This window comes from Melanostigma gelatinosum (genome assembly GCF_949748355.1).
Source record: "Melanostigma gelatinosum genome assembly, chromosome: 13".
Taxonomy (NCBI): Eukaryota; Metazoa; Chordata; class Actinopteri; order Perciformes; family Zoarcidae; genus Melanostigma; species Melanostigma gelatinosum.
The window spans coordinates 3,766,516-3,788,748 of NC_136646.1; the positions used below are offsets into that span (position 1 = coordinate 3,766,516).

Genomic DNA, 22,233 nt, shown 5'->3' on the forward strand with positions numbered 1-22,233 from the left:
ACGCTACGACAGCCTTGAAATGAGCTGTGAGGGCATCAATGTAACATCACGTACAGTAAAAGAGCTTGTTGTTATAATAACATTATGGAAAGAACCTGAAAGAAGCCCATCAAATTCAAAGACTTCATCCACAATGTCGAAATCATCTAAAAATTACCAAAGATGTTTAAAATTCAACTCCATTGATCATTACTTCCTGTTACAGAGACTAGAACATGTGATTGGCATCAAAGGAACCGCACTAAGCTGGTTTAAGTCCTATTCATCAGATCGATCTCAGTTTGTAAACGATGAAACCTCGATGAATACCAACGTTAGTCATGGAGTTCCACAAGGTTCTGTGCTTGGACCAATCTTATTCACCTTATATATGCTTCCTTATAGTTAGGGCTGGTCCAGGTTTATAGTTAGGGCTGGCTCAGGTTTATAGTTAGGGCTGGTCCAGGTTTATAGTTAGGGCTGGCTCAGGTTCATAATTAGGGCTGGCTCAGGTTGATAGTTAGGGCTGGTCCAGGTTTATAGTTAGGGCTGGTTCAGGTTTATAGTTAGGGCTGGCTCAGGTTGATAGTTAGGGCTGGCTCAGGTTGATAGTTAGGGCTGGCTCAGGTTGATAGTTAGGGCTAGCTCAGGTTTATAGTTAGGGCTGGCTCAGGTTGATAGTTAGGGCTGGCTCAGGTTGATAGTTAGGGCTAGCTCAGGTTTATAGTTAGGGCTGGCTCAGGTTGATAGTTAGGGCTGGTTCAGGTTTATAGTTAGGGCTGGCTCAGGTTTATAGTTAGGGCTGGCTCAGGTTTGCCTTGGACCAGCCCTTAGATAAGCTGCTATAGGCCTAGACTACCGGGGGACTTCCTATTCACTGAGCTCCTCTCTCCTCTTCTTCATCTCCTTCTGTATGAGTTCATGTCCCATTAATGCTCATTACTAACTTTGCTTTTCCCCCGGAGTCTGACTGTCCCACTGTGAATCGTGATTATATTTGGACCCTTGGCCTGCCCCCTTCCATGGCCCTGCCTGACACCTACTGCTACTATCAGATTGACACATTGCACTTTGAATCGGTCCACACAGAGAAACAATAAAAACGCGGACACACAGAGGACAGGCTATGGTTTGCATTACACAGACAGGACCGGGGGTGCCAACTGCTTCCTATGGAAACTGTTCACCAACAGCTACTCTACACAACAGCCAACGCATCCTGCACAGTTCAACATTCTAGAGGTAGCATCGCAATGCAAATAAACCCTGATATCTGGTTTTGGAAATTTAACAAAGGAAATGTCTAACCCAGGACATCTCTTACATGGAAGGCAGACGAGCTGAAATTAATTTGCAAAACCTTAATACATTTTTCTATCAGCTTTCTTTTGTTTGTTTTTGGAGAGGCAGTGAATCATTTCAGGTGATTACGATAGAAAATGAAATGGTCCTTTCCTAGTGAACACCTGGAGCTGATCAGGTGCCACAATGCGTTGCTTGGCAGCAGTGACCGAGAGGGAGGCGTGAAACCTACGTGTCTCGCCATCAGAGTGAGACCTCCTCACTGCCCCTCCTCTCCTGTGACGCTGAAGCAGCCGAGCTGCCGGTCCGCTCCCCTCACTCCGCCCGGCTGGCTGCGTGCTGCACTCCGTGTTTAACGGGAGACATAGCGAGACACAGGGGGCACACAAACACACCGGCGAACGGACCACAGCAGCGGATCTGCACCGGAGCTGTGCGGACTGTGGATTTAAGCAGAGGGAAGACGGACGAGTCGAAGCCGTCACTGCTGCGACAGGGAGCCGTGAACAAGGTAACCAACCCGATGTTTTTACGCATGGTAACCAGATGTGGTAAATACAAGATGCGCATGAAGAGTGACCTGCAGTGGGTGGTCATCATCAGACAGCATTATAAATACAGTCTGTGAACTGCATCCTCTCTGTCCTCCTGAAACTTCACCAGTCTGATGCTCCTCTCCAGGGTGAGGGCTCCACACACACACACACACACACACACACACACACACACACACACACACACAGCAGCGAGCTGAATTAATGTGGGTTCAACCATCAAACCATCGCATCCACGAAGAATTGAATTTTTTAGGGAGCTGGAAATGTGTGCTGCTATAGGTGTAATAATGTGTGTATTAATCATATAAATATGGAAAATAACATTGTGCGGTTTGTTGGTTCCACCAGTGGCTTTCCATGTTGCCTCCTGTCTCTGTGTTCTGCCCCTGCATGACACATTCCCCTCTCTCTCTCTCTCTCTCTCACATACCTTCACACACAAAAAACAAACAAATCTTCCACATGAAATCAACATTTCTGCTCAAAATCCCTTGATTTCCTTCTCTCTTTGCACGTGTGTGAGAGTGTGTGTGTTTTCCTGCGGGAAGCAGAAGCGTCTCATTCCCAACATGCTGAGGATGAAGCTGAGCGATGCATCTGTCGTGAGATAGAAAGAGTCTTGTCATGTAATTGCCACCAGACATGTCACACACACACACACACACACACACACACACACACACACACACACACACACACACACACACACACACACACACACACACACACACACACACATACATATTCTACAGTGTCTCTGTCTTTCTGCTTCTGACTCCACATTCTTTGGCTGTGAACTAGTGAGTGTAGCAGCCAGACAGCTTGCCAAGTGTGTGTGTGTGGTGTGTGAGCAGCGGTGCATGTGATTGGGTGGATGCACTCTTTGCTCTTCTTGTTCAATATTTGACTGTGTGTCTGTATGTACATTTAAACACATGTGTGTGTTCTGCTCACTGTGAACCAGTGTGTGTGTATGACCAACAGTGACCAATGGGGTGCTTGACCACCTCTACCTGTAACACACCCCATTCACATCAATTACCTTTCATATTCGTATTGCTGTTAAATAATTCAGAAACAGTCTCAGGAGTCATCACCTGTTTGTCCGACAGACTCCGCTGGCGCCGGTCCTCCTGCAGGTAGGTGTGTGTGTGTGTGTGTGTGAGTGTGTGAGTGTGTGTGTGAGTGAGTGAGTGAGTGGATGCATCACCTTCCTCACCTTCTCATCAGGTGAAGCCAGTTTTCCCTCTGAGGGGACTTCAGGCTCTGTTTGAAAACGCTGACGTGATGAAGATTCATTGCTGATATGAAGTTATTGGTGGAGAATGGATGGATGGACAGCAACATACTGGAGACATTGTTCTGTTTGTGAGTTCATAAAATGAAGCAACTCCCTTCGTACAGTTGTACCACCGTTGTATTGTGTGTGCTGTTGTTTGTACATGTGAGGTGTTGTCACCACTTTGACCAGAGATAAGACACGTATCATGACACAGTTATGATTCAACACTGCGATATATAGCAATGCTGTAAGCAAGGAGATATATTTTTAGATAAAAGGAGTACAATCAGAACAGTGAGATCTGTTATATACAGTGACATCCAGCATCAGAGCTCTACTCTCTGTGTAATCTGAGCCGCCGTCTGCCACCAACCTCTGCATGAAAACTACTCATTTAAAGTCCATCGTGATTTTGACAATCAATACAGTATCTCATGTTCTTCCACCCTTAGTCATGACACCAAAACGACGAATTTGATGCCTAAATATCTCAGCCCTGATACTGACACAGTACCACAGTAAAAACCTATATGTCAATACAAGACAGTGGATGATGTGAAAAGAAGCCATGAAACATCAGGAGTGAAGTATTGTACCTCAGTGTGTTCAAACATTTTAATATCCGATCACTTCACACGTCACACTGCTGCGTATGACCGGTTCAACCCCAGCAGAGAGAAGAACGAGCAATACTGTCCGCTGGTTTAGTCTTCTCTGTGGGAGCAGAGATGCTCATCTGGTCAGTTTGATCTCCGCCAACGGCAAAGTAGAGCTTTAGGGTAAGGGTGTTAAGAAGTGACAAAACAGTGGAGATGGTCAGCAAATAAGAGTTAATAGTGATTTTTTGTCGACTATGGTTGGTAGGAATGTTAACGTGTCCAACATTACTAGAAATAAACTAGATGGTTATATGATGATTCACAGCTGTATAATGTTGCACATCTGTCCTTGTCTCATCAGCTGTGTGGACTACATGTGGTCTTTAGAGAAGCAGCTGGACAGCCTGAACTTCATGGTCCACATTGAGCATGCTGCTCACATACAAGCTCAATCTGAGAGCATTACACTTCTAATGAGATCATTTCTGCTGTTTTTGGTGCCAGAATCAGAATCAGAACCGTTTATTGCCAATGTATGTAACATACAAGGGATTTGTCATGGCAGCATAACATTAGACAATCAACAACAATCAACAGTGCAAGGAATAGAAACATATTAAAATGTACAATAGAATTTAAAACAATATAAAATAAAGTGCAGAACAAACATAACAGGACTGTAAACAAGTGTAATGTAAAATATATATATATATATATTGGTCTCATTCTGCTCATTCAAACATGTTCTCTGTTGACAAAGTTATTGTTTGCTGACATGTTTGTTTATTTTGCATTATTTTACACTCAGATTGTGACCTTTGACCCTTTAGTGTATCAGCAGCTCATCATGTAAATACGTACAGCTATTTTTGCACTAATACTATCATTATCATATTATCATCACCATCAGAATCTGTAAAGCTTGTTTTTAAAATATATATAATCAGAAATAATAAAGGTTCCAAACAACGTGCAGATCACACGGCGACACAGGAAGCTCAAAGGCACTTCCTGTTGCAAGCGCCACCGTTTTGGTGCGGATTCCGCGGTAGTTTAGCCTTTATTTGTCGTTATTTGACATTATGCGACAATACATTAAGGTCCTTGAAGGTATGACTGTTGGTAGTTGTAATTAGTTTAGTAAAAAACAAAATGTGATCAGGTTCTTCTTACTGCCTCCCCCAAACTACTGTCCTGTTGAGACAGACAGAACAAACAGAGAAAAAAAGTTGTATACAAGTTGTATAAATATGAATGAATGAATTTTATTTATATAGCGCTTTTCACAGACAATAATATCACAAAGTGCTTAACAGAGCAGACATTTAAAAGCATAAAAAAACACAATGTGACCCTAGGGTCAATAAATTATATACACAGAGAAAAGTAAAAAATAAAATAAAAAATAAAATAAAAATGTAAAACATATTTTAAGAGCAGGTCTAGGACATGGGTTTACTTTTACACAAATGCCAGCCTAAACAGGTGGGTTTTGAGCTGGCTTTTAAAAGTATTCACAGTATCTGCGAGGCGCAGAGTTGCAGGCAGAGCATTCCAGAGCCTCGGGGCCACTGCCTCAAAGGCTCTGTCACCACGGCTCTTACATCGTGTGCGTGGGACAGAAGACCTAGAGCGTTTGACCTGAGAGTGCGGGCGGGTGAATAGGGGCGAAGTAGATCAGCTACATAAGCCGGAGCCTGACCGTAAAGTGCTCTGTAAATACATACATATAAATATATTCATATAGATACATACCTGTATATACATATGTATATATATATATACAAATCAATAGGTTATATGGGTTGCTATCATTCTAAACAGTACAATGCATATTATCTATGTTTACAATTTGCATTCGTTCAGTCTGCATGAAAGTGTGTATCGTTGCCCTGGCAACAAGTACCAACTGATGTTAGCCTACATTAGCTTGCTAATGAAAACAAGTAGCTATACTATAACAATTCGGCCTTTTTTTACAAAACTAATTACAACTACCAACAGTCATACCTTCACGGACCTTAATGTATTGTCACATAATGTCAAATAACGACAAATAAAGGCTAAACTACCGCGGAATCCGCACCAAAATGGTGGCGCTTGCAACAGGAAGTGCCTTTGAGCTTCCTGTGTCGCCTCCGCAAATTGTGTAACTCTAACGCCTGGCAGCCTCATGGGGAGGGGAGGGGGGAGCAGCGCTCATGTGATTGGTTGAAAAAGAGAATGTTGAAAAAACGCATTTGTGAATCGAGCCACAGAATCAGGGGGAGTCTCATAAAACACACAAATAAATGTGTAGCGATCTGCAAAGAAATGCAGTGTGATCCACAAATAAATACATACAAATCCACAAACAAATATAAAAAATCCACACAGAAATACTTACAAATGCAGAAATATATTTGTGATTTTTTTTTACATTTATATAAATCGTAATTTATGTATTTGTGAATCGTTCTGCGTGCATTTGTAAATCGAATATATTTGTGAATTGTTCTGTGTGCATTTGTGATTATTGAGACTGATCTGACCCCATACAATCCAGGTACATCAAAGTCAGAGAGCTTTACAGTAAAACACGTACTGTGATGCACTCTTGGCTCTCTGGCTTGCGGCTGAGACAGAGGCTGTGCTCCTGCTGCTGATGCACTGTAGCGAGAATCCAACATGGCGGCTCGAGATTTCACAGTGGAGACAACGGAGCCATCTGATTGGATGCCAAAACATGGATAGGTGATTGGCTCCTCAAAGTTGACACAGAACTTGGAGTTGTATTATTGGTCCCTCAAAGTTGACACACAATTGAGAATTTGACACAGAGAAGAATGGGTTCCCAGAGGCGCGCAATGACAAGCTAATTTGTGAGGCGTTTCCACAGTTTGATTCGTCCGTGTTGCCCAGAGCTAAATTCCCGGCGTTCCTTGCCGCATCTCGCAGTCACAGTCGCAACACGGTGAGTGCCTCAAGCAAGGAAGTAACACCTTGTCAAGAGGACATGGTGAAAGAGAGGAAACTGTGCACCTAAGATTCCCTGGCAGCCTCATGCGGGAATGGCACATGGGAAAAGTTGGCCTTCAGGACTGTCTGCCAGAAATAACTACTCATATCCAAAACCATGATATTTTGCTAAACCTAACCAAGTATGTTTGTTGCCTAAGGAGATTTCAGTCAGTATGCCCTGGAGGCAAACCTCCCCCATGTGCACGGTAAGGGGCATGTGAGTAAAGGCTTCCTGTGTGCTGTCCTGAGTTCTTCCCAGCTACGTACAAAAACAATGAGTCTGACAAACTCACGATGATACTCAAGAAGTTATCCAAGGCAGTTGTTGGCTGACCCCAATTCTAAACTACATCTTTACCCAAGCCAAGGACAGAAGGCAAAGTCTGGCCCAGTTGTGTATTTGCTGTGGCATCCCCTACTACCTACCAGGTAAAGACGGACAACATGGGGATTAAAGGTGTCATTCCCACAATAAAGGGCTTAAAGGTGTCCCACGTGCTCAGGATAACAGATTTGGCATGACCAACTTGACACAGTGTGGCTCATCCCACTGCTGATTCCACAGAGGGATGCTCAGTGTTTGCCAGACAGGCTCACAGTTCTTCTGGGGGTGTGTCTTAGGAGGGGACTGCTTTTGGCCCAAGTCCAGCCCCCGGCCAGAAAGGCAACTTGGGCACCGCTGCAGACGACAGCCTTGAAATTATGAAATGATTCATTTTAGACATGGAATGTTAACTGCAACTTGACTAGTTCAATCCGGAGAGACAAGTCAGATAAAGAAAAGACAATTGTTTATCAGTAACAAATGATATGTGATGATAAAGTTTTCAGAGTCTTTGGCGCTTGGACTCTACAGGGAGATTTGTAATCGAGGGGCGTCTGGCCGGAGCAGCAGCAAGATAAACCTCCCGTGGAGTCCAGACACTGGTGGTGGTGCTGATGAGGTTGATAGAATGATGAGTTGATGAAGCTGCGAAGATTGGGCGGAGATGGGGAGGTGGAGGGTTGCATAACAGCAGCATGAGCGTACTGAAGGTAGAGAGACAATTATATTTAAAAAGAGACAGCAGCAACATGATAGGCTGACGATGTCATTGTTGTTGTGCTATTGGATAAATAAGACCAGCTGATATATACAGCTGATATCATGATTGACAGCCCCAAACAATAAGAGCAAGTAAATAATGAGTGTGCATGCGTGAGGAGTGATTGTCAGATGTATGATAGATAAACTACGGGCTTAAAAGAGTATAATCTTCCTGACTGAACTACGCTCGAGCTTCATCTGGTGGAGGTTAACAACCATGAGGCTGTGATTCTAGTTTTATTGCCAAAGAAAATCCCCTCCAGTCTTTCATTCATTCATTTGTGTTTTTGTGTGTCAGACTCTGTTTGAAAAATGCCTTTTAAATGCTGTATTTTTTCTTAGCCACTGGTCATATGGTGACCATTTGGCCTTGTGTGCTCTAATTTTGTTTTAATGAAAACTCAACTCCTGGCATTTACTCCTGGTGTTCTCCACCACTGGTTTGGAAGAAGGCAGTAACAGGAGAAACAGGAGAACCAGCTCTGATAGTGACTTATTGTGCATCTGATTAACGCCAGCGTGAAGAATGCTTCATGTGGATTTCAAAGAGTGACTGATAAATATGTGGAAAAGTAATCCACAGCAGTCCGCCTAGAGGACACACACTCCCCAGACACTGAGCTCTGTTCAAAAGAGCAGACTTCTGTGGACACACTGTATATAGGGAGGGTTCCTTTATACTATATATGTGTTTATTAGCTGTAGCTCTGCTTTCATCAGGGAAGTAAACTGAATGTGTCTTTGTAGCAACATAAGATACTCGGCCTCCAACATATTCCTATTAAGTTGTCTAACACAACTATTATTCATCCAGACAAGCTGTCTAAGAACAAATTCTTATTTATTTATTTCCTGTTTGCAGTAACTGCCGCAGGGAACGGTAGTCGAGGGACAGGGAGAGTTTCCACACACACACATACACTCTCACACACTCTCACACACACACACACACAGGCTGATTTGACAGGTGAAGAACAGTACATTTTCCGCACTGGTGACGCTGCAGCTACGGGGCTGTATGCAGCAAACCGCTCAGAAACATCAGAGGTAACAAGGTTTGGCTTTGGTTGCATACATTATGGATTGTCTTCTCTTGTTTCAGGGAACGTGTGGAGAAAACCATTTTCCGGGTGCATTTTCATACTTCTCTGTTGACGCTTGGCTTTGTGACCTCTGCGATACTTTCCACCTCACTTCACATTGTCACAGTTGTCTCTGTATTCACACCTGAGACAAATCATTAACTCTGCTGTTCAAGTTTTCTTCAGTATCAAGTATCTATCTAGTTTGGATGGCGTGACTTAGTCTGCATGGTGATGTATTCATGCACCTTAAGGAGATTGATTGAAAGCACACATTTGATTTAACAGTAATATTAATGGGATGATTTTTATATCAAAATATGCCCTATATCACGATATATTGGGAGAAACCAAGCAGTTCTAAGTGAAGTCAGACATTCAGCTTCCCCATATAACCCGAACTGAAGAATTCTTTGTTCCATAACCACATTTACCTGGTGACTCAACTGTGAGATAGAATCAGGCTCCTTATATTTAATTGTTGAACAGGCGACTAGAAAACCAGAAACAACTAGAAAAAGAGTGAAACCTAAACAACTTTTTACTTTGTTCCACTAACGAGTAAATGTAATTTGACTTCTTCCCACAAATGTACTTGCATCTTATTTTTTGCTGATCTTTAACATGTTTGTAGTTCAGTGAATGAAAAGGTACAACATTCCCCCTGAAATGTAGTGGAGTAGAAAGTAGAATTGCACTTCAGGACAATACTTGAGAAGATGTACTTAATTACTTTCAGTGATTAATATCATACTCTCCCAAAAAAAGGGTGTGACCAAATCATGTGCCGGTGTAACCAACGGAGAAAATGGAAAAAGTAAGTCTGGAGCTCTGGTTATTTCTTTTTGTTCTGTGATATTGATACATCACTTCTTTCCAATATGGTGGAGCCCCAGTGGGCGACTCACACTACCGCCGAGCTTTTGGTAGTGCCTCCATCTACTCTGCACCTTACAACACAAAGCACATACAGACTTTCAATAGGCAGCCAGACAGTCCCATATGTCATGAAAATACACACACACACACACACTCCCTCTCAAACACACAGACATACAATCCACCGATACACACTGCCTATATTTCATTGAGAATAATAGTTTCTCTTGAGAAATGTGAAACTTTACTTCACACACACACACACACACTCTGTGCTGTCTGTTATCAGGTCGTAGGCAGCCTGTAAATCAGTGTGTGTGCTTGCAGGCTTGGCAGAGCGACCCACAGAATCTGGCTCTGCAGAATTCTGTTATCTGGCCAAGCTGGAATTTGGCATAAATCTCACCTAAAATGTATTCTAACATTTCATTTTGTGATACCAGTTTCATCTTTCACTCCTTCACCTGGTCTTAAGTTATCCCCAACACAAACTCCCACTTTATCAGCTGCTAATGTCTGTCACACAGACCTCTGTGTCGTTCAGCTGGCAAGAACACCTCGTCAAAGACAATGTTGCTGAAGAGACTTTCATTTCTTCTCATAACCCATGTTGAGGTTGAATAAGGGTCTCTGCACAGTTATTGTGCCGGTTGTTGCACTCTTACACGTTCACAAGAAGCAAACGCAATGACGCAGCTCAATTGAATTCCATTCTAATTTACTTGTTTCGCCCAAAATCACAAATTTGCCTCAGAGGTCTTTACCAGCAGACTGTTTTCAGTGTTGAATGCTTTTGTGTGCAACAGTGAAAGTATTGCATTGAATTTGTTCCCCACTGCAAAATATCCTCAAACAAGGTGTTTGGCCTCTATCTAATAAAAAGTTATTTTGGGGGTTTTCATGCATTCTCCTACAAATGTCCATCAACACCAAGGGTCAGTGCGCCGCCTGTCTTCTGTTACTGATCTCCTGCCTTGTTGAAGTTTACAAAGTATGTGTAATGACAATATGAAGCCTTACGTATTCAGGTCACTTTCATGCACTACTGAATGTTAAATGTGTGTAATGCTTCAGTTTCAGTCCGTGCAATCTCCACACTGCCCTTCATGGTAAGCTGTGTGTTCAGATAAGGTGTTCACAAAGGGAATATACAAAATACACACATTGAAATAAAATGAATTGAACTGTATTCACCAGAGGTATAAAAAGTGTTGCCTGTGTGTTTTATAAAAAATACATAATAACAATAGCACATCGTGTGGGAATTACTGACAAAGACTGATACATTTGACTTCTCTGACTACTGTGGAGGGAAAATCTCCTCACGATGAAAGTGGAGCAGGCCAGCACACGTGGACTGTTAGCTTTACAGTCACATGGTGCTAAAAACGTTACAGAAACTGGTTTACCGTCAAAAAGGATTTTGATGCAATTACAGTTTTAGCATGGTGTACATTAATCTCATGAAATATTACACAATTAACCCACTTTGGAAAAAACTCTTCCCTGATCCAGGAGACACGTCTTCCCCAGGATCCTAACTTACAGAAGAGAAAAACTCTTTCTATCTCTCGCCCACATATCCGTTCGCAACTCCTCCCCTTCCGTCTATCTCAATTTCTATTGGCTAACTTCTCTATGCACTTCTGTAAACGCCTGTCTCCACGACTCTCTTTCTCTGAGTTCCTAACACATTCAATGACTGTCAGTTATTGCTTAATCCCTTCTACGATAATCCTACAGTATAAAAGTTAAACTTCTGCAATTTTGGCAGAAGCTTCATGTCTTTTAGCTACTAATCCTACAACACTTTATGTTTATCTTAATTATGCATTCCCAATACACTTATGATTATGACTAATTATGAATTCTTAATTATGAATTATTAAACACTTATTATATCTACTAAACACACAGTTCTTTGCTCAAATTGCTTACACTACATACATGCCATGTTTATTCTATCAATTTTAAAGTGTATGATTCAACTTTTTCCCATGGTCTAGTCGTAAACAAAAGTGAACAGATATTGCAATAAAGTGTAATGTTGAATCATAATACTCGTAGGATTGAAATACTCAAAAGATATCCACACATAAAGAATCTGCACCCAAGTTGTGATAGTATCCAGTCAGGAGATACTCGTTTTGTCCCAGCCTCCGTGAACTTGAATGAGAACCTGCTGTTTCCTCACAATATACTGACTCTACATAGACTTGTGTGTATATATATATATATATATATATATATATATATATATATATATACACATTATATATACATATACGTCACATTTGTCATAACCCGGCTCCTAGGCCATGACAAATACGGCAGACACAACAAATGATGGTAACGTAAAATGTTTATTTAACTAAATGAAGAAATAGTTAAAGTTATGAAGTGTGTCAGTCAATAACATCAGTAGTATCAACGTGAATGCGTGTGGGATGAAGTGTGGATGTTGTCAGCGAAACCAAAGGAAACCAAAATAACAGGCAGCAACTGGCTGGGAACAGTCCACGTACGCACGTAATTAATGCAACGGCGCACGTGACAACGCATCAGCAATAACATTGTATTTTCCTTTAATATGTTCGATGTCGAGGTTGTAAACCTGAAGGAACAACGACCATCGTGCTAGCCTCTGGTTTGGGCATCTGATGGAATGTAAAAAAGTCAACGGATTGTGATCTGTGTACACCAAAATCCGCTCTCCTGTTCCTACATACACATTAAAATGTTGCAGTGCCCAAATGAGCGACAAAGCCTCCTTCTCAATAACAGAGTAATTTCCCTGGTACTTGTTAAACTGCCCATTGCCTCGCCAATCCCTGGTCGTCATCCTGAAGCAAGACGGCACCTGCTCCCACCTGACTTGGAGCATAAACGCTCTATCAAAACAAGGGACAGCTAGCACGGGAGAAGAGCACAACAGAGATTTAACATTATCAAAAGCCCCCTGACATTCAGACGACCAAGCAAACTTCACCTTGGCCTTGAGTAGTTCAGTGAGAGGAAACACAATAGTCAAAAAGTTTTTACAAAAACTCCTGTAGTACCCCACTAAACCCCAAAACCTTTGCAACTCCTTTGTCATGGGTTGTGGATATCCGGCCATTGCCATGACCTTGGCCTGAACTGGGGCTACACGGCCCTGTCCTACCACACGACCGAGGTATGTCACTGTAGCCTTGCCAAAGTCACATTTGGCCAAATTAATGGTGAGCCGCGCTTCTGCCAAACGATCAAACAGTGCGCGAATGCGCTGAAGATGCGAATGTCAAGTATCGCTGTAAATTACCAAATCATCCAGATAAACCGCACAACCTTTTAATCCGGAAACTACACGATTCATGAACCACTGAAATGTTGCGGGGGCATTCTTCAACCCAAAAGGCATCACTTTATAGGAATAAAGACCCGACGGTGTGATAAATGCAGCAATCTCCTGTGCACGCTTTGACAAAGGAACTTACCAATACCCTTGAAGCAAATCAAATTTGCTAACAAACTTTGCAGACCCCACCTGATCTATACAATCATCCATACGTGGCAAAAGAAAAGAATCAGATGTTTGTCAAAGAATTCACTTTCCTCATGTCAGTACAGAATCTAGGTGTTCCATCATGCTTGGGCACCAAAATACATGGAGACGCCCAACTAGATAACGTAGGTACAGCGATGTTATTTTGGAGCATGTACTCTACCTCAGCGTCCAAATACTCACGTTTCACTGGCGGCATACGGTAGAAGTGCTGCTCAATTGGCTGAGCATCTCCAACATCAATATCATGCTCCGCCCACTCAGTTTGTGAAGGAATATCACCAAACAAACACGGATATTTGTGTGCCAACTCAGACATTTCTTCACATTTTGCCTCCGGCAGATGAGTCAGCAACTTGTCTAAATTAACAAGTGATTCCAAATTTTTCAAACGCCCATACAGGAGACTATCATCAGGCTCTGGCACCCCATCTCCCTCATGCACCAAAAGCTCTGAAGCTACCGCAAGAGCCGGATGAACCCCATCTTTCACCTCCTGACCCAAGTCAGTGTCCACTACATGCCTGAAGTACGGGTTCAGGAGATTTATGTGGCAGAGGCGCTTGACCTTCCTACGTTCTGGCGTTGCAATGACATAATTCAACTCAGATGTTTTCTCCATGACTGTGTATGGACCTGTGTACTTAGCCTGAAATGGCGAACCAACAATAGGCATAAGTGCTAGAACCTGGTCTCCCGGACTGAACTCATGTCGCTCTGTACGTCGGTCATACAACTTCTTCATTTTAATTTGCAATACAGACAACCTTTCCTGTGCCATACTTCCAGCTACAAACAAACAATGTCTAAAACCATTCACATAGTCCACTAGTCTCACCGGCAACTTAGTATCCACACAGCCATCCTTCAGTACTGCCAAGGCACCACGCACAGAATGTCCAAAGACCAACTCATTTGGGCTAAAACCTGTACTCTCCTGTACAGCCTCCCTCGCCGCCAACATCAACCATGGAAGCCCCTCTTCCCAGTCTCTATCCAACTCGATACAAAATCCCCGTAGAAGAGACTTAAGGGTCTGGTGGAACCTTTCCAAGGCTCCTTGGCTTTGTGCATGATATGCAGATGATTGGTTCTGTTTAATGCGCAACAACTTCAACACCTGCCCAAACATATGTGATGAGAAGTTAGACCCTTGGTCACTCTGGACCACCTTAGGAATGCCAAATATAGAAATGAATTGTGACAATGCCTTAACCACAGCCGTAGTTGTGATTGACCTCAGCGGATAAGCAGCCGGGTACCTGGTGGTTTGGCACATCACTGTGAGCAAATATTTACAACCAGACTTGGAACATGGCAATGGACCCACACAGTCCACAATGAGGTGTGTAAATGGTTCACTCAGAGCTGGGATAGGCTGCAGTGGTGCCGGCTGGATCTTCTGATTTGGTTTTCCTGTTAGCTGGCATACATGACATGTTTTAATGTACGCGGCCACATCCCTTTTGACACACGGCCAAAATAAATGTTTCAGAATGTTAAGGTACGTTTTCCGAACTCCAAAGTGTCCACTCTTGTCATGTGCTACTTCCAAGACAAGAGGACGGAACTTAGTTGGCACCACCATTTTGGAAAACGTCATTTTTCACACAATCCTCCCCCATGGGAACCCATTTTCTGAACAACACCTCGTTCTGCCAGAAGTAGCCATTGGCTGCACTATTTATCTCAGAAACAGGCAAAACTCGCTCAAATATTTCTTTCAAAGAAGAATCCCCACGTTGCTCCTCTACTACCTCACTGTGCGACAGTGACACAGGAAGCTCCGACAGAGATGGGACCTCCAAAACTACCTTGACCGTGTTGTCAGACGACATGTCAGGGTCTGATTTGCTCATAGCTTGTGTAAAAACGGAGGATGAAAAGACCTCGGGCAACACTTTGGCGCCCTCGTCAGACGTAGAATCAATTGGACATGTGACCACCGGTGCGGGAAGAGTGTCCGTCCAAACTCTACTACCAGCCAAGCCGTTGCCCAAAATAAAATGTATACCTTCAATAGGCAACGCCGGACGCACACCAACGGCTATCTCACCCTTAACCAGCTCACAGTCAAGCACCACCTCCTCAGGCAAAGGCAAAACAGAGTCAACGATATACGAATCATATGCACCTGTATCCCTCAAGATTTTTATTGGGACCTTTATCTCACTTCCCAAAAGTGACACGAATCCGCCTCGAATGAAAGGAGCATGAGCTGCCAAAACCCCCAGATCACAAGAGTGAGATGTACGCGCCTCAGAGTGAGCTGTAAGCCCCTCAGAGTGAGATGTAAGCCCCTCAGCAAAACAGCAGTCTTTAACCATAGCCGCAAAAGCAGCAACCCTAACATTAGGTCTTACATCCCTTAGTTTAGCCTGTAACGCAGGACACTCCAATGTCCTTCCACCCGACAACAATTACAGGTCTTACTATTGTCGAATCTGCCACCTGTTTTAAAGTCAGACTTAAAAACTCCCACCTTCCTTGAACACATCTCCGGCAAAACCGCGTCAGAACCACTTCCCCGCACACCAAATTATTAACAGGCAAAGCTTCAAACAAACTACGTATTATTAATCAGCCACACAGGATCATTGGAAGAAACGCACCTGTTAAATGAAATGTTCAGTTAGGCTCGACTCAACACAAACTGTGTGAATTATGACCTATATGTCATTGGTTGGCTTGTTTTGTTTTAATTACTCCAAGATCCCTACAGATGTTTGCAAAAATATCTACACAATGTGTTTGTGGATAAGCATTAATAATACTTTGAGAATAAAGAACTGAATCCATTGCTAAATGTATTATTATTATTATTATTTTCTATTATTTTTTGTAGCTTTTTACTGTGATCTATATGGTAACTCTTATCAATGTATGTTTTGAGGATTACGTGACATTCTGCTGTAGTTATTTTGGAAGACAAGATGGATTGATGTCATCAACATGTGTATGAGAGGGTTTAATGACTCAAACACTGACAGCATCCATGTTTACAGCTTGACATGCTAAGCAAGCTCAGTGTGTAAGAAGAGAGAAAAGATGTGTGTTTAGACAAAAGGGACACACACACACAGATCCCTGGAGAGTGTGGATTCAGGAGTGGCATCTGTACAACCACTACATTGATTTTCATGTCAGCTCGTGAAACATCCTGCAGCATTACTCTTCTGCCCGTCCTCTGTGAGAAACAGGCCGCTCTGTCACAGCTGCTTCCTGTCGGGCACAGTTTACACATATCACACCTTTCAGGTACAAAAGGAAACTGATTATTTTGTTTTTGAAAATATTTGGTCATAATGGTTGAGACTAAATTACAAAACTGGCATGAGTAGAAGAAGAATAATCTGCACATCCAAAGGTCTTAATACTGACAAGTACTGCTGTTGGGATTACGCTTTGGCTTTGTCTCAGTGATACCTTCTCCACCTGGTATCACATCCAAACACAAGTCAGTGGTGAACCTTCTGACAAGCAACATCCTTTCACCTCTCTGCTCAGTTGTTTTCCTTCACAGTTTTTCTTCCCATCATAGACTTCCTCCTCGTTTAGCTGTAAAATGAGTTTGTGACCCAGTCGCCATGCTGAACACAGTCGAGCCAAAACCAATCTCCGGCCAGCAAGCGTTCTCATTTTACATTAAATGTGTTTCTGAAAACATGTGAGGCCAGAAATAGGCAATCCCGTAACAGATAGGCTATTATTCTAGTTTGACATGAGTTCACCAGCAGCAGTGATTGGCAGCTACTTTTGGGGCCGATCACACCGAGACTTGGCGCAACAGGCACGGCTGCTTCAGGAACGCCCCTTGGCAAACTTGCTCTGACGTCATAAACACGTGGTCAATGATGACCTCACGAGAGTGAGGCGGTCGCAGATGCTCTCCACCGACTGCATGACCCAATGCATGATGGGAAACGCCTGGCTGTAAACAGATCAAAGGGCTGATTGACTCTTAGATTTGACAACAAACACCAAGTTTTGTAGAAAATCCTGTTTTCTGTGTAATTTTAATATTTAATCCTCGATTGGTGGCATGTTGAGCAACAAAGGTTTAATCTATAAACATATCTGATAATAATAAAGCTTATTTATAGAAAACATATCAAAACAAGACTCAAAGTGTTTCACAGGCACACATAAAAAGAACAAATGACAGCATACAATACAGATACATGCATATTTCCACATAAATATATATTTATAAACACATGAATAAATCAGATTGAGGTCTGTAAACTACAAGCAGCCTACAGATCGGATCTAACAGGAAGTAACTTTCCGCGACTTCCTGTTTATTCTTTGACGGATGCTGAAAAGTGTCCGACTTGACCTCAGTCTATTCGACCCCCTGCTGCCGCCGCCTGCTCTCGTCCACTTTCCAGGCGAGCAAGCTCATCTCGAACGAGCCTGATAACTGACAAAGAAGTATTCGATGCAGACGTGGAGCTCTTGCCATTGCTCTGCTGTTGAATGAGGAGGAGGGTGAAATGATATAGTTCATTGTAATTAACTATTGCTAATATAAATGTCCATTCCTTCCACATCTACCGGCATATAATCAGGAAGTCAGTGGTAAAGTAGTAAAGCCCGCCTCTTGCTTGATTTGATTGGCTGCCTTGCTCAAGTGTGACATTGACGAGCAGTGCGACTCCGCGCCTGGCGCTGAAAAGTTGACAATATTTAAATTTGAATCAGAGTCTAAAATCCGCCTGACAAATGCAGCGGGGCACCAGACAGCCACACCAGGCGCTCCGTACCAAAGGACAGCAGTGCTTTTGCCGGCGATGCGTTTCTAGCGACACTCCTCGGTGTGATCGGCCCGTTAGAGGCTCCTCACCTCTGATTGGTGGTTTTTCTTCAGGTGGAATCTTTTTAATATCATTAGGAGCACTGAGAGGAGGCAGATGAACCTGATTATCAGCCTCATGGATGAGACAGGATGTAGTGACAGTTTGATCGAATGTGAAAAAGTTGATTTTATTAAAGTTACCAGTCGTAGGTTTAATAGCATGATGGGAGGGGCCAGAATGGAAAAGAAATGTACCAGCGTTACACTGATATCAAGTAGAAATGATTGTATTAACCCTGCTGTGTGTGCTGTCGTGAATCTGGGGTTAAAGCTGCTCCTCTCCCAGGCTCAGAGCACTCTGATTGGGCGAGAATGAGTCACAGACATGTTTCCTAATCAGCTGACAGGCCACATCAGTACTCACTGTGTGTATACAAGCATATATAGTCATGCTAATATGTGCACATGTCTCTTGCCACCTAAAATGTGAGTGTATGTGTGTGTGTGGGCATGCGTGTGTGCGTCTGGCCGTGTGCATGAGTGATCGCCCCTCAGGGCCAGCAGAGTATTGAGGCCAGTTGAAACAGGACGACATCAGAGGTATGCAGATCACACGCTCTCTTCTCTCTCTAACGTTTGAATTTCACTACAACCTTTATGGAAAGATTTCTTCCTGGTTGTGCCCAGCTCTCCCTCTTCATTATAATTACATGATGGTCGACTGGTGAACTGCACTGCTGATCAGTGGTGGGCCGTCAGGGGCTGGAAGGCCTTCTCTGCTGGCCTAGACAGAATCACAAAGTTATAGCTATTTTATAGTTTCATCATTTTTCATAAATACACTACATGTTTTATACATTTTTTTCCCATTATCATATTTTCTCATTGCACAGAGGCCCGAGGCCTGCAGACTCACAAGTGCATCCATGTGCAGTTGAAGTGAATGGGGACGATATTGTTGATTGTCATATTCTTCAACCAATCAGATCTTTAGTTTGACATGTTTGGTGTATTCATTGACGTGCCAGAGCTGCTAGCTGGCCTATAAGTACGTGATTGTTCAGTGGGCTAGCCTGACATGTTGGGCGGTGACAATCCCAATATCTGCTGCCTCTGTGGAGCGGACATTTTCAGCCTCAAACGCATTAAAAGGTATTCAAGAAATACAACTGGGGAGACTCGACTGGCTTCACTGGCGTCCATGAATGGAGAAAGTCTTCTTACTGGAACTAAAACGCACGGATGTACTGAACAACCGTGAGATTAAACTCTTTATTAACAAAGAAAGGAGGATGGACTTTGTCTTTACATAGTGAACAGCAGGGCCCCGTGCCACGTAAGTGGTTCAGCAAAGTCGATCAAATGTCCTATTAGCCAGCCTACATTAACGAGATGATTGATGTCAGGCTATCTCGGTTCCTGCAAGGCTGATCCGCTCCCAAACAGTCTCGTTAATTCGAACCAGACGATCGGGATCAGGATGATTGCACGTGCTCGTCCTACGTCAAAAGGGGGAAGCGTCGATCACCGAAACCATGATTTTCTAACAGTACAATGTCAAATAAAGTCAAAGAAAGAGGCTCTTTTTACTCCGCTGACGAGCAGGAGATGATCATGAACGCATATGAGGATTTCAAGACCATAATCACGGCAAAATCGAACACCGCCACCGCTGCGAGGGCTAGACAAGAAGCATGGCAAAATATCACAAACAAGTTAAATGCGTAAGTGTTGGGAAAATGTATCAGCTAATTTTAATACCTCATCACCCCCAACCAATCAGATATATGTCTTTAAATGTGCCTGCTGGCAGTAGACTTCATGAATGCATCATCCAATGAGATCTATACCGACAATAATGATCTCAACTCTTTCAGAATAAGTCGATAAAAACAAGCCCAAAGAGGATCTAACTGATACGAATTAATATGAGGATATATGTACTGTATGCCCTTATGTATCATGTAGCCTACTATATATATACATGTATGTGTAGATTACCATATAGAACTAGTTTGAATATGTGTGTGTGAGAATCTGTTTATAGGCGGATCAGTATGTGTATTATTCATAATCAGACATTCAATCAATTGAAGCAGTGAAAAGAAATAGTGTCTGATTCTCTCTATTCTTATCATGAGTCCACCTTAATCATTTTCTACAATAATGATGTGCTGGTGTACTAATAACACTGTCATATCATTATGAGTGCTTTAACCCCATATATGCAACCAGCCATCAAGAGGACATGGGAGCAAGTAAGCACACACACAATTCAGAATGGTGAGTCAAAACAATATGTGCCATGGTAATGTAATGAACACATCCATAAGTTTATTAAGCGCCAAATGAACTTTACGAACAGCACGGCATGCAGCGGCTTTCCCGATGTTCTCCGCATCGCCGACACTGTACTAAAATGTACCACTTGCACAACAGCGCAAGGCTGCATCCAGTCTGTGAGACAGTCAATGCTCGGCTGCGGCGTGTGGTGTTCAATGTACGGCTCGAGAAGGTCTGTAAATAAATGATTTCTTGTCGGCAGAATCCATAGCGCTCGTATAGGAAGTCATCATGATGTGATAACGGATCTTGGCGATGTGGAAGAACTCTCTCCCTATAAAACGCTAATCTAACTATCGCTCCTTCATCAGTGGATTTCTGAGGAAGGGAGCTGGACATTAATGCAATAGAGGCTTCTTAGTTTGCTCAGCTGGTTTTAAGGATCACTGTGTGTCTCACTTTACATGCATTTCCGGAACTCCCGTATAACCCCCAGTATATGCGCAAGCGCATTAGACTACCGTATATGACAGGAGCTGCCATTTTTTCCGGGGGAGTGACCAGCTTATCCAGCTACCTTCACTTAGCCTGCGCTGGAGCAGGTTCAAGCTTTTGGATGTGTTGCCATGGTGATTTTGCCGAACTTGCTTCGTGGAACTGAAAAGCCTGATCTACGTCATCTTATCCTGAAAAGTATCCGGCTAACTAAGTTAGACACGTACGTGGCACGGGGCCCTGCTCTGGTAAGTTAGCTGCTCTTGTTTTTACATCTGCAGTCGCTTTAATATGCTTGTTTATATATTATTATTTGTACAACTTGTTTTTATGAAGATGGATTTTTGTTTGGTTTTATATGTGATAGGAACTATTGTTACGTCCAATGTTGCTCTGGGGACACCTTTAGTCGGTGCACAGCAACAAATAAATCCGTCACTAAGAAGAACTACGGGGTCGTGTATTTCCTGGAGGGAGTGACAGTAGCGTTACTACTGTGTTCATGTGTCTATAGTGTCATTTTTATAATTGTTGGAATGCTGTTAAGCATTCCAACTATTGTTATCCTGTTTCTTTATTCAACTTCTATTTCTTCCGTCGCACCTCTTCTTCTCCTTCATTTTTAAGCTACAGAAACCGTTCAACTATTAAAATGTTCAGCTCTTTCACCAGAGGGGTGCTATGACTTTTCATATTTCTAACCTTTAAACTTTTTGAATTATTAAGCTTTTTATTTTCAATTGGATCTCTATGGAGAATATTTTCAAATGGCTTCAGGCACACAGGTGTTCGCAATTGAGCCAATTAGTGATGTTGATAAACACACAGACTCACAGACACACGCGCACATACACTCCTCTCCCTCTCTCTCTGTGTGTCTCTCTCATACAGTCATTCAGGTCTTAGGGATCTTCAGAGGTCTTTCCCCCCTCCTCCACCCCCCCCCCACACACACACACACCCACCCCATTTTAAAATAAAAGCCGCACACACATGATTTGTTGCAGCTGTTACGTGTTGCAAATCGGCCAATCAGATATGAGGATTCTGATAAGTTTCCTGATTCGAGTGACATTTACACACAAGAGGGAGAGATGAGGGATGAGAGATGAGGAAAGACATGGCAGAGCAGGACAATAGTCATGTAAGCTGTAAAAGATAAAACATAGTACAATCTCCAAATGAGAAAGTTTGCCAGAGATATCAGAGCCTCTCTCTCTCTCTCTCTCTCACTAATTCTTTCCTCTCTCTCTCTGCCTCTCTCTCTCTCTCACTCACTAATTCTTTCTTCTCTCTCTCTCGATCTCTCTCACTCACTAATTCTTTCTTCTCTCTCTCTCTCTCTC

At 42.8% G+C, this 22,233-nt stretch overlaps 1 protein-coding gene across 1 annotated transcript in view; it reads left to right on the top strand.

The window, feature by feature from the left end:
• Window positions 1-1,645: 1,645 nt before the first annotated feature.
• The window catches only part of LOC306787038 (junction plakoglobin-like), a 144,366-nt gene continuing 123,778 nt past the window's right edge, over window positions 1,646-22,233 (top strand). Inside the window, exon 1 of the mRNA XM_079282038.1 lies at window positions 1,646-1,792. The gene's annotated coding sequence lies outside the window, so the exon portion shown is untranslated. The remainder of the gene's footprint in view (window positions 1,793-22,233) is intronic.